Raw genomic sequence first — 12,702 nt, 5'->3', positions numbered from 1 at the left:
TTTGTTATGCCAATGTTTGCTATATTTAAGTGCTCTTATGTTGGGTGCATATATATCTAAAATTGTTATATCTTTCTAATGGATTGATCCTTTTATCATTAAAAAATGTCTTTCTTTGTCTCTTGTGACAATTTTTGAGTTAAAGTCTGGTTTTATCTGATAAATATGGCCACCCGTCTTCTTTTGGCTACTATTTCATGTACTATCTTTTTTAAGATTTTTTTTTTTTTGAGGGAGATCAGCCCTGAGCTAACATCCCTGCTAATCCTCCTCTTTTTGCTGAGGAAGACTGGCTCTGAGCTAACATCTATTGCCAATCCTCCTCCTTTTTTTCCTTCCCCAAAGCCCCAGTAGATAGTTGTATGCCATAGTTGCACATCCTTCCAGTTGCTGTATGTGGGAGTGGCCTCAGCACGGCTGGAGAAGTGGTGCTTCCGTGTGCCCGGGATCCGAACCGGGCCGCCAGTAGCCGAGTGCGCGCACTTAACTGCTAAGCCACTGGGTCGGCCCCTGTACTATCTTTTTTAATCCCTTCACTTTTAGCCTATGTTTGTCCATCTAAACATCTAGATGTTTTAGACACATCTAAAGTGTATCTCTTGTAGGCAGCATACTGCTCAGTCTTGCTTCTTATTTTACTCAGTTACTCTTATGTCTTTTGACTGGGAAGAATTTAATCCATATTTGTTTAAAGTAACTGTTGATAAGTAAAGACTTACTATTTCTATTTTGTTAATTGTTATGTACCTTATACTTCTTTTGTCCGTCTTTTCCTTTTTTACTGACTTCTTTGTGATTTGTTGATTTTTGTACTGAAATGCTATGATTCCATTCTCTTTATGTTTCATGTATTTTCTATAGGTGTTTTCTTTGTAGTTACTATGAAGTTTACATACAACAATCTTATAGTTATAACAATCTACTTTAAGCTCCTACAAACTTAATTTCAATTGTATAAAAAACTCTATACTTCAAATTCTTTTCTCAACACTTTATGTTACTGATGTTATGATTTATGTATTTTATATTGTGTATCCATTAATATACTTTTTACTTATAGTTATTTTTGATAATTTTTTAACTATTATACTATAATAAAAAGTGATTAATATACTACCATTACAGTATAACAGTATTCTTTATTTGTCTATATATTTGCACTTACCTTTACTTTTGAGTTGCTCTTTAGTGTCTCTCTGTTTCAACTTTAAGAACTCCCTTTAGCATTTCTTGGAAGGTAGATATAGTGGTGATGAATTCCCACTGCTTTTGTTTCTCTGGAAAGGCTTTATTTCTCCTTCATTTTTTGAGGACAGTTTGTTTGGTATAGTATTCTTGGTGACAGTTTTATTTCTTTCAGTACTTTGCGTATATCATCCCACTCTCTTCTTGCATGTGAGATTTCTGCATCACAGTCTGCTGACAGTTTTAGGGTCACTCCATTGTATTTTATGAGTTGCTTTTCTCTTACTGCTTTCAAAATTCTCTCTTAGTCTTTAACATTTACAGTTTGATTGTAATGTGTTTTGGTGTAGATTTTTTGTATTATTTCATATTGGTAAATCTTTTGGGCTTCATGAATCTGGATGCTTAATTTCCTTCTCAGAATTGGAAGTTTTGGGCCATTAATATATAATTAATCTTTCCGCCCCCTTTTCGTTCTGTTCTGCTTCTTCGACTCTCATACTGCATATATTGATTCCCATTCAGGCGTCCCACGAGTCCCTTAGGCTTTCTTCACTCTTTTTTATCTTGTTCATTTTTGCTCCTTGAATGGATAATTTCAAATGACCTGACTTTTATTTCTCTGATTCTTTCCTCAGGTTGATTAATCTGCTGTTGAACCCCTCTAGTGAATTTTTAAATTGTTATTGTATTCTTCTGCTTCAGCATTTCTGTTTGCTTCCATTTTATATTTTCTATCTCTTTGTTGATACTCTCATTTTTAAATATGTTTTTTCTGATTTCATTATATTGTCTATCAGTGTTTAAACTCTTAGAATTCCTTCATCCTCTTTAAGATGATTATTCTGAGTTTTTGTCAGGCAGTACATAGATCTCCATTTTTTTTAGGGTCAATTACTGGGGATATATTTTGTTTCTTTGCTTGTGTCATGTTTCTCTGATTCTTCATGTTCCTTGTAGCTTTGTTGGTGTCTGTGAATTTAAGAAACAGCTTCCTCTTCCAGTCTGTATGGATTGGCTTTGACAGGGAAAGATTTTGGCAATCTGCCTGGGTGGAGATTCTGGAAGGCTCTCAAACTTTTTTTATGGGTATTCGTTGTCTGGCTTCTTCTGCTGCCTTACTGCAGTACCACAGGTGAGGATGTCCTGTGCATGCTTCATTTCTCACCTACCTTATGGGAAAGAAGATTCAATTTCTTTGCTTTATCCTAATCTAGCAGAGCTGTGTCAGGTACATCAATTATCCCACAACTTCTCCTTGCTCTTAGCTGTCCTCACCAAAATATTCTGGCTCTTTCAATGCCGCAGGTCAGGAGAACAGAAAATGGTCATTCTCGGAGCACAGTGAAAGGCTAGGATGTGGAGGCAAACTCTACTCCTCTCCTTCCAGCCTCTACACCTTCTCTCAATCTTACAGAGCTAGGGCAAGTATAGCGTGCAGACTGCTCCTGTACTTTGTTCTTAGCTGTTCCCACCAAGCTATGCCAATTCCATCAGTGCTGCGGATGAAGCAAGACAGAAACCGAACTTTCAGGCAGCTCACTGAAAGTCCAGGAGGTTGGATGCATACTCCAATTTCTCCTTTCCCCAGAGTAAGAAGTTTTGGGCTGTAGTGATCTTTTTCAACCCTGACCCATGAAAGTACATGGGAGGCGCCAATGTGGGGAAAGTGAAATTGTTCTGCTTATCGATTTCAGTGTGATTTTATTTGGTTTTGTGTTTGTGTAGGGAGTTGCACCTTGTTAAATGGATTCTAGACATCTTAATGTTCAATAAATATCTGCTAAATGAATAAACGAATAGAGAAAACAACTTCTCCCATTTGTCAAATTTCTTGATTGTCTACCTCAAGTATTAGTTCAAGACTTTTGTATTACAATCACAGCAGGTGGCCAATACATATATCATGATTCTCTCACAGTTTTCCCTCTGAAAGAATCATGAAATCATGAGAAGGAATTCATGAATCCCATTAGCTCAGGGAAGTGATAATGTTGGTTAAAGATCTTTTACTCCAGGAGGAATTCCCGCTGAAAAAACATCTGAGACAGAACAGAAGGGACTCTGCACACAGTGATTTTCCAGCTATGCAAATTGAAATGACAAAATCGCTGATTTGCATAGTTACCTGTGTATAAAATCACTTGAGGCACTTTTATTAATCCTAACGAGTAGGCCATACTCCAAATTCATTAAATAAAAATCTTAGGAATGAGATTCAGATATGAGCATATTTTAGTTTTCCAGATGATTCCAATGTTGAGCCAAAGTTGAGAACACTGAGGCAGTCATTCTCAAACTTTAGTGTACAGGAGAATCATATGGAGGGTTTGATAAAACACCGAGAATATTCCTGTTAAAGAGGGATAGAAACTAGAGGGGCTCCAGACAACTAACAAGTGTATAAGTAGTGGTCCCTTGAGGAGGGAAGCCAGGCTAGCTTACCCCTGCTTATAGCCGAATACCTCTTCAAAAGGGTGAGATTGCCCTGATTGGGGTGTATGTCTTATACAGAAACAGTTCTTTGGGTGGAGTCAAGGGAAGGCAGTAAAGCCCAGAAGACAAGCAGCTGAGGTACAGTGCCTGGCTATTTGTCTTGCCCATTTCCCTATCTAACTGAAAATGGAGAGCAATACTACTGCTTTTGTGCCTTTCCATGTGGGTTGTAGAAATAGAATCAGTGGACAGTCTAGAAGAAAATCTCAATTGCAAATATGTACTTATAATAAGTACTCTCAAAATATTTTAAGATTTTCAGAATCACTCAAAAATGACAACAAATTCAAAAGACAACAGAACATAGACCTAAAGAAATAGAATTTGTAAAGCTATCATAAGAAGATGCTATATTAAAATAAATGTAATGAATATCTTTGTGATTAAGGAGAAAGTACTAAACACATAATACAAGAATAGATGGTTATGAAACATTAACAAGAAGTTATGAAAAAATTCACTAGAGACTGTGGAAAGGAAAAATATAAGAATATACCATGTAATTATTTCCAAGGCTCAACATAGAGAGCTATTTTGTTGTTTTGATGGGTTCATAGTAATCCATAGAATGAAGGTGTCATAATTTTTTTAACCATTCCCTTATTGATGAGCACTATATCCTTTGCAATATTTCTACTATTTAAACAATCATGTAATGAACTTATTTTTATATGTATGTTTATATTCTCAGGTTATTATTTCTAGGATAGATTCCTCATGCACTATTTTAGAGGATAGCATTTAAAATTTTAACAAATTTTGCCAGATTATTTCCCCCAAGTTTCTAGCAAATCCATATCTTACCATAATGGATGAGAGTATCTTTTTCTCAGACACTTATTAGTCCCATATATACACATTTTGTATATATATATATACACACAAATTTTGTTTATATATTCATATGTACATTTTGTATATATAGAGAGACACAAATATATACACATTTTTGTGTCTATATATATACAGAAATATGTACATGTATACATATTTTATGTTTGCTTACTCTTCTCCAGCCTAATTGGCTAATTCCTCTCATGGATTTTTGAATTACTCTTGCGAGCCTGAAGGGAGGAAGAGTTACCTGAATAGCTCTTACTTCAAACTTTTACTTGATTTGTTTGCTCACTACATTTAGATGTGTAATTTATTATCTTTCTCTCAACACTAGAATACTAGGAGTCAGGGATTGTTTTTCTGGCTTGTGGGAAGGAAGAAAAGGGTCACCAATTCCAAGCAACTCTGAAATGGAGCACCACAAATCTACCCGATTTCTAGGCCTAGGAATAATCCTTTGTGGCTCACTGCTGCACACTATAGCCCAGTGGCTCCTGTCTATGGTCCTGTATCTCAGATCTCCATGATCACAACCCCAGCCTCTGTACACGTGGCTCTTTACCTTGGATCCAAGGCTTCAGTTTCTGGGCCACAGTTTCTTCCATTGAAGACATTCTTTCTTTCGCTTGAAGGATAGCATATATTTGAACTGAATAGTTTCATCAGCCTGCTTCCTGCCTGTAGACTTTTCAGTCTCAGAGCTTTCTTTCATTTAGTTTTGGCTCTGTCTCTCTCAGTCCAAGTCACAATGGTATATCATTTAAAAAATGATGGTACATCATTTAAAAAAATCTTTTGTGTCTCCTATGTATGTTATGATATTCATACTAGTATACAAGAGGGTTCTCTACAAATCTTTCCTGGATAGTCCCATCTCTATTCCTGACTTCTTCTGAGATTGTTGAGGGATTCATGAGTCACATACCTAAACTCTTCAGCACTAGCAAGGCATTTTTCTACCACACTTTTGCTTTCTCTCTAGCGCATACTTTCTGAACAGTGACTATCACAATTTTATCATCTTTAGTAATCTAGCTACGCTGAGAATTTCCGAAATCATCATGTCCCGGTTCCATTTCTTTAACTGTTCTTTTTTAAATTATCTGTGTCTTTTCACATTTTACTAAAACCACTAAGAAGAAACCAGGCTGCACCTTCAGCATTTTGCTTGTAAATCTCCTCAGGTAAACGTCCAGATTCATCCCTTACAAGCTCTGCTTTCCACATAACTGTAGGACACAATTCAGCTAGGCCTCTTGCCACTTATAACACAGATCACCTTTTTTCCAGTTTCCAAAGATATGTTCCTTATTTCTAACTGAGGCCTCACTAGCAGGGTGGATTAAAAAACATGACTCTATGCTATCTACACAAATTCATTTCAAATATAATGATTACAACTGTTTGAGAGTTACAAAATGGGAAAAGATATAGCATGTAAACATTAATTGAAAGAAAGGAGGAGTGGCTATTTTTACATCTGGTAGTGTAGTCGTCAGCACAAAGACAATTACTAGATTCAGAAAGGAATATAATACAATGATACAATTCTTGAGTGATAAAACTACAGAAATGGAGAACAGATTAAGCGTTACCAAAAATTAAGGAGGGAATGGAGACAAAAAGGAAGTCATTATGGCTATAATAGGTCACATGAGGGATCTGTATCCTATCTGTATCACTTTTCAGATCCTGGTTATGATATTGTACTATCGTTTTTCAAGATGTTACCATTTGGAAAAACTCTGTATAAGGTATAGGGATTTTTTATTATTATTTCTTACAATTGCATGGAATCTATAATTATCTCAAAATACAACATTTAATCAAAAAAAGGTGATATCATCTAGAACTATATAAAAAATATAAGCTCTTATTTTTTCCCTTAAAGATTTCTATTTTAAAATGAAATTATATGTGCTACACTATGTTTATTCTTGTGAATCCCAAAACAGTTGGAATAATTTTAGCAATCCATCAAGAGTTTTCATTAAATAAAGAACTAATGCACACTCAAATAATGTTTAGATGCTGTTAGACAAAACATTTCCATGAGCATATGTACCTATAACTTTCTCTGTCTTGAGAGTTTTCAGTGGAATTTTCACAAACAAGTAATGTACTCAATATCTAAAAAGACCCCAAATCTCATAAATGTAACCTTGCTTTACGGTGATCGTTCTTTAGAATTAGTTGTTATTGTTGAGGTACAAACTTCTACAGGTAAAAATTTTCCTTTAATACTGGTATAGAAATGGTTGTTTTTCGTTTTTCTATTAGTACTTAAGGTTTGGTCCTTTTAAGGAAATAATCACTTGTTGATCATCCACTTACCTCTGTGAGCCATGCTTGGTGTTAACGCAAGCAACATTTTGTTCAAAACAAGAATCCTATGGGGTATATTTTAACTAACAAGGTAATGAAGGGTTGAAGAGTTGATGTAAGTTGTCTAAGATTCCATAGATAGTCAGTGGCAAAGCTGGAATGTGATCCCAGGCCTGTATGGCTCCAAAGCTCAATGCGTTTTTGCAAAACACTTCCTTCCATGCCATAATGCCACTCATAACCAACTCTGAATTTGTGTCATATATATCTATTTTCTTTAAAATTTTAAGCTTTCATTCAGTCTTGGGTACATGCCTAGTTAATAAGATCCTATCACTGCCCTGAATAAAGATAAGTAAGCTAGGACATCGGAGGTCAGGCATATAATTACATGGTGTTCATAACATGGCATGCTATTGCTCAGTTAATTGACATATACCATTTTTCAAGCATTTCTGTTAAGAATAAAAGTGTGACATGTAGCTGGCTGAGCACATGCCTGTGATGCTGGGATGAGTATGTTCATGTTCAATCTTCTTGACATCGGATATTTGAAGGAAAAATATTATTATTCTGAAATTTTACTTGATCTCTATCATTCAAGGAACTCATAAACTAACAACATGATGCAAATATGGGTTAAATTTGTAAAGTTAAAACATTTTTTTTCTGAGTATTCCTGGCCTTACATCAATGAACATAGATACTGCCAAGTTTTACATGAGGTATTTTGTGTAAAAGTACTTCCTAGCAAATTTGCTCTCAAATGTCTATGTTTTGTAATTTTTACTATATATTCATTGTAAAAATAAGTATGAAAATTATATGTTCTTCAATTCTAATATTCACTTGTTTTTCTTTCAATGGGAACCATTCCCAGTATAGATGGGGACTGGAAACTACACATCTGTGACAGAGTTCATTCTTTGGGGTTAACAGAGGATACTACAGTTTGTGCCATTTTATTTATCATGTTTCTAGGAATCTATGTGGTCACTTTAACGGGCAACAACAGCATAAGAACATTAAACAGAAGCAGCCCTCAGCTTCATACCCCAATGTACCTTTTCCTCTGCTGTTTTGCCTTTCTAGAAAATGGCTACTCATCAGTCACACCTGTCATGCTCATGGGCTTTCTCAGTGAAGGAACCTTTCTGCCTGTTGTTGGTTGTGTAGCCCAACTCTGTTCTGTAGTCACACTGGGGACAGCTGAGTGCTTCCTGTTGGCTGTCATGGCCTATGATCACTATGTGGCAATCTGGTCTCCCCTGCTCTACTCCATCCACTTGTCTCCTAGAATCTGCATTCTCTTGGTGGGGATGTCCTACTTGGGTGGATGTGTGAATGCTTGGACGTTTACTAGCTGTTTATTAAATCTGTCTTTTGTGGAACAAATAATGTCGATCACTTTTTCTGTGACTATTCACCATTTTTGAAACTTTCTTGTTCTCATGATTTTATTTCTGAAATAATTGCAGTCTTCTCTTCTAGCTGCATCATTGTGGTCACTGTGTTTATCATTGCTCTCTTATGTCTCCATCCTTTTCTCAATCCTGATGCTGCGCTCTACTGAGGGGTGGCACAAAGCCTTCTCTAACTGCACCTCCCACCTCACAGTGCTCATTCTTTTCTATGGGACCATTACATTCATTTATGTGATGCTCAGGCCCAGCTACGCAACTTAATAAAATAAAGTGATGTTTGTGTTCTACACGGTCCTGATTCCCATGTTGGACTCCCTTGTCTATAGTCTGAGGAAGAAGGAAGTTAAAGAAGCCACGGGAAAACTGATGGATGGAAAACATTGGTGGTCCTGAACTGATTTGATTTCAATAATAAACACTGTATAATGAGGACCTCTTCTGCAGGTGAATGGACGATATACTAAGTAAATTTCAGTTTATCTTCATAGTATCCTAGACTCACAAATTTCATTATGTCATTCTCAAGAAAATTTTCAGTGTAAAAATTAAACGTGGATTCACTAAGACAGGATTATCTAGTAACAAAAATAAATATTTGCTTTATCCTTCCTCCACTCACCATTCTTGCATCTATAAGTAAAACTTTTTTCAAAGAAGTTCTGTGCTCTTTGAATTCAGTGTTTGGAATGAAGAGCTGGAAGCATCAGAGACTCCTTGAAAGGGGAATAAAGAGTAGTGCTGCTATCCAAGATCTCATCATCTGAAAGAGATGGTGTCTATACCCTACAGACAATCTAAGAGTTGAAACTAGTGATACTGATGTTTGAAAAGCTTCTATTTTCCTGTGATCTGGACCTGACAAACAGGATCCCTCCCACACTACCTACCCCTGCGGATAAGCTTGATCCAGTGAACTCAGAAGATATCTGAAAATTCCCTTTAGCTAATAGTTTTTCCCTTTTAGGAATATGTTCCTCCAAATACCTTAAAAAGCCCCCAAAGGAGAGTCTACCGAGAACTCATTGGCAGGACCTAGCTCCTGTAGAGGTGAATAAGTAAGGATATTTTCATTAGGGTATTTCAATCTTGGGGATGTATGTATACACTGCTGAATGTCTGTTGAACCACTTTTTGCCCTTCTATTCCTATTGCTTAAGATACTAAAAATTCTCCATATTAAGTCTTCTCTGGCCTTCCCATCACCAAAACCGATCTGGCTACCACCGTTGCTGAGTGCCAAACTGCCAATAAAATATTTCAATTTGACCCTGGGACAGCACCATTCCCCAGGGGCCCAGCTGGCCACCTGGTGGCAGGTTGATTATGTTCCACCCATTCCGTCTGGCCTGTTGAAGTCTTTGTTATGGGGCAGCTGACAGACAACATCTGCAAGTTGGAGTGGCTGTCCTACAGAATGAGAGATATGCCTTAAAAAAAAATATGAGTCAGAATGCATGGTTCCAGGTTCCAAGGGGGTAGAGGTAGGAGTGGTCTTTCTCTTTATTTCATTAAACAACACACTGATTAAGTTTTCTTTTACTATAAACTTAATGGTTAAAAGCAATACAAATTTATTACCTTACAGTTCTGGAGGTCAGAAGTCCAGTATGGGTCTCACTAGGCTAAAATCAAGGGATAGGAAGGGCGGGGATTAGTTCCGTAGGATCTAGGGGAAAAACCATTTCCTCGGATTTTCCAGCTTCCAGGGGCCAATGACATTCCTTGACTTGTGGCCTCCTTCCTCCATATTCAAAGACAGTGATGTTCCATCTCCCACACTGAAGGAGTGGGAGATATATGATTGAGTGTGTGTTTGCGTTTGTGTATGCGTATTAACTTGAATAGTAGAGGGGTGCAGAATTTCAATAGGTGAATATATAAAACTTCTGAATGAATAAAGAATGGTATAAGATGTAGAAATACAAATTTTAAACTCCAAGTTATTTAATTCAGCCATGATAAAAATTAAAGTTACAACTAGACGACTTATAGTAATAGCTGGAGACTTGAAAGCTTAAGAAACTGAATTATTCAGTGATAGACTTTGAGATGACAATGAACCGAGCTAGCCATCATATCTTGTTATACAGATATGAATAAAATGTTGGAAAATATATGTATGATCATATATTAAAAGAAACTCAAAATATATGTTTCTAGGGGGTAAGATTTTATATTTATTCTCTACTAGAATAAAGTTGACTTGCTTATTTGTAGTAAAGTGGCATGTGGGATTCCACTTAAACTCTACTTGTTTATTGCTATATAACTTTCAAACTTGATACTATCACATTCTATTGCTTGTTAGCTGTGAGATGATTAAGTTCTATTTTGTCTTTACAATAGAATATTGAATTAAACTTTATTCTCTTTTTTGGTATTTAACCCATTGATTTTCTGTTTTGACCTTATTATAATAAACTCAGGAAATAAAATCTGTAATGATCTTCTCAGACTTGGAAAAACCACTGTTTTTTTTTTCTTGTATCAATTATGTTCAAATTAAATATATAGGACAGGTTGCATGGACACAGAGAGAAATTCCAATTTCTTTTTGGTAAAGCATACTATTTATAGATACTGAGGTATCTCAATCCTGAAATAGGTTAAAGAGTCCAAAGTGGTTTTCATGGGGAGTTTGACTTTGGATTTGTAAAAGATGGGGCAAAGGACCATTGTTTTCTCTTTGAGCCATTTTAACTAAGTGCATGTAATAATTTGGTAATGCTAAACATGAATAATATTAAATTCTTTTAATAAATAACTCATTCTGGCTGTTGCATGGAGGGCCAAAAAGCATATAAGAAAATCAAATAGGACAGTTATTGTAGTGTTGAGATGGAGAGAAGTGGCCTAATTAGATAGGAATGTAGGAGGTAAGATCAACAGAAGTTGGTCATTGGTGAGCTTATGAGAGGAAATTAGGATCCTGAGTACTGGCGTGGTACTTAGGGCCAGACCGTAGGCCTAGTCACTTTTAGGGAATTAGGCAGAGTGTTGCGAGTGGGGAGAGGAAACTGTGAATCAGGGAATAGTGAATCAGTGGTCGTCACATTAGCACTTAGGTCTTTTGACTAGACGCTCTGACCTGAATTTTAAACCTGGATTTAACTTAACAAGTTGAGCACATTTGGACAAGTATCTTATAGTAAGTCTCAGTTCTCCACTTGTAAAATTAGAATAATAAGAATACTAGGCTCACCAAATTATTGTGAGGATTAAGCAAGAAAATGTAGGTAAAGCAGTAAGTGCTGTGCTTGGCAAAGAGTAAGGTCTGAATCAACTTTGGTTGACATCATTAGTGCAAAGTCCATAAAGGGGAACATCAGGAGGGTGAGATAGGACTTTCTATAATTAGACTTAGCAAGAGAATTAGATTGTCTTCAGGTTGAAGATAGCTGTTTCTACCATTGTCTTTAGTTTGAAGACAGCTACTTCTACCATTATTCATCTAGTCAAATAAGCCACTAGCCGGTAATCTTCCCTTTGAGGCATGTAGACTAAGTCTGATCTGGAAGTCATCCAAACTACTTTTTACTTCACAGTTGTCTATCATACAACTTTAAAGATATTCATTCGTTTCATACTTTTTGTTAGAAAAAAATATATGCATGTCTTAAATAATTGTGTTATTTAAAATCCAACTGTACATAGTGCTCCAACCCATTCCCCAAGGCACGTAATGGACTGCCTTACATATATCACATGAAATACTTACGAAATGAAGACGTCTAGAATGAAGGAAGCTAAGGTTACTCTTTTATATTTGAAGTTTAGTATTCCTTAACCTGAAATATCAAAGTAAACTTAGAACCAATATTTAGCTATGAGATAACATTTTATATTATACTCCCAAGAATTATCAGAGAAAGTGTATCAACATCTAGATAAAATGAAAAAAGCCTGATCACTTGAGAATTGACAGAAGCCTTAAAGATTAGTTATGTTTGTGTGAAGTGAATTGCTCAATATTCACTTGAGAGTGTGACAATGATCCCTAGTATTTTTGAATTCACATTTGAATCTCTAGAATCTTCAGAGACTTATCCTCAAACCCAAACAAGTATAAAATAGCATGGTTGCTATATAACAACAGTGACTTTGGATTTATTGCTCTAAGAGGAATGAATTCTTATTTCAAGAGGTAAGATTTTGGTGTTTGCGAGTTAATCTGATGTGTTAGTTTTCATTTACCATTTGAAAACACTTTATCCTCTAAAGTTATGTCTGTACTCACAAGTCATACTTGAGTAAGAAGGCAGATGTAATCCAGCAGTCAGCTAGCAAGCAATCCCAGCTTAATTAACCTAAATGTCTACAGTCTATTTAGTGTGTACAAAGAAGCATAATTCAAGGTACAGGATTCTTCACTTTTTCACTCGTAATACCAGAAACTCACATGATCTTTCCACGCTATCTAAGTTTGGCACTCAGC

At 36.0% G+C, this 12,702-nt stretch overlaps 2 pseudogenes; one reads left to right on the top strand and one right to left on the bottom strand.

Annotated features, from left to right (window-relative positions):
- The window catches only part of LOC131409144 (olfactory receptor 10Z1-like), a 32,295-nt pseudogene extending 25,430 nt beyond the window's left edge, over nt 1-6,865 (bottom strand).
- Nucleotides 6,866-7,728: 863 nt separating this feature from the next.
- LOC131408844 (olfactory receptor 5p57-like) lies at nt 7,729-8,660 on the top strand (annotated as a pseudogene).
- The last annotated feature ends 4,042 nt before the right edge of the window (nt 8,661-12,702 follow it).

This window comes from Diceros bicornis, chromosome 7 (genome assembly GCF_020826845.1).
Source record: "Diceros bicornis minor isolate mBicDic1 chromosome 7, mDicBic1.mat.cur, whole genome shotgun sequence".
NCBI lineage: Eukaryota > Metazoa > Chordata > Mammalia > Perissodactyla > Rhinocerotidae > Diceros > Diceros bicornis.
Note: the sequence above shows the minus strand (reverse complement) of the source record. Positions and strands in the feature narration are given on the sequence as shown.